We start from the raw sequence: 1,660 nt of genomic DNA, 5'->3' as shown, positions 1-1,660 counted from the left end.
GCTAAGGATTGTTGCTCTATGAATCTGTGGTCTTAAATATTGTTTTATAAATAAAATAGTATTTTAAAATAAATATTCATTGTCTCTTTAAGAGAGAGAGGTGAACAAATAGACATAAAAATCTCCAAGGTTTTCATTTGCTCTCATAGACAGGAAGTTCAAAAAAGGACAGTGGGACATGACAAGAGATAGCCCAGAGCAAGGGGTCCTCAAAATAACCAGGCACTGACCACTGTGCTTGACCATGGTGGAAGCCCCACTCAGTCCCAGGGGAATTCATCTTCGTGTGCTTTCAATTTGCATTTACCTGATGACTAGTACGACTGAGCAATATTTATGTGTTCAATGGTTATTTGTGTTTCTTCTTTAGAGATGTCTGTTTAGTTCTTTCCTAATTTTAAGTTAAGCTGTTCAGATTTCTAGATGTTAATTTCTGGGAGGAGTTTTTATATATTCAAACTCTTGCCAGATACATGATTTCCAAGGCCCAAAGCATTTTTTTCTTTTTCCTTTGTTTGTTTGCTTGTTTGTTTTGCTTTTTGAGACAGGGTTTCTCTGTGTAACAGTCCTGGCTGTCCTAGAACTCATTCTGTAGACCAGGTTGGCCTCGAACTCACAGAGGTCTGACTGCCTCTGCCTTCTGAGTGCTGGGATTAAAGGCGTGGGACACTTCTGCCTGGCTCAGCCCAAAGCATTTTAAAGACAAGTTCCACCAACATTTAACAGCAGAATGTGTGTGCGCATGTATATGTTTATATGTCTCCATACAAAGATTTATTGCAAGGAATTCACTTACCCAGGTGTGCAGTCTTACAAAGAATCTTTGAAATCCATGAGTCAGAGGTCCTGAAAATGAGAAAATAGGAACACTTAGAGCTGATAACCCAATGAACATTTGGTACATGGAGCAAGCTCCCTGCAAGTAAGCAATCGATGATTGGGCAGTCACAATGATCCATAAAACTGACTGTCATAAAAGTAATATAACCAATACTACAACACAAAAGCATAACTTAAAATAAATTACTACCCAAATTCAACCACAAATTTAGATTAGAATTCTTCCTCCAAAGCTACAAGTTACATGTGTACACACACACACACACAGAGAGAGAGAAAGAGAGAGAGAGAGAGAGAGAGAGAGAGAGAGAGAGAGAGAGAGAGAGAGAGGGAGGGAGGGAGGGGGGGAGGGAGGGAGGGAAAAGACATACACACAATAATAAATAAAATTTTAAAAATATTTATGTGGTGGGTATTGTGTTCCCTGAAATATTGTGTGTTCCCCGAATTAAACATATCTGGGGTCAGAGAACAGACAGCCACTAGAACAAAGCCAAAAATGGTGGCTAGAAAATGGGAACAGTAAGCCATAACAGAAGTTGGGTGGTGGTGGTGCACGCCTTTAATCCCAGCACTTGGGAGGCAGAGCTAGCCGGGTCTCTGAGTTCAAGGCCACTTTGGAAACAGCTAAGCATGGTGACCCATGCCTTTAATCCCAGAAACCCAACCTTTAATCCCAGGGAGTAGGGGCAAAAAGAGAAAGAGAGAAAGGTATATAAGGCGTAAGGACCAGGAACTAAGTGAGTAAAGCATGTAGTTAGTTAAGCATTTGGTTGGTTAAGCATTCGGGCTTTGGAGCAACACAGTTCAGCTGAGATTC

This window comes from Onychomys torridus, chromosome 17 (assembly GCF_903995425.1).
Source record: "Onychomys torridus chromosome 17, mOncTor1.1, whole genome shotgun sequence".
In the NCBI taxonomy this organism is placed as follows: Eukaryota; Metazoa; Chordata; class Mammalia; order Rodentia; family Cricetidae; genus Onychomys; species Onychomys torridus.
Note: the sequence above shows the minus strand (reverse complement) of the source record.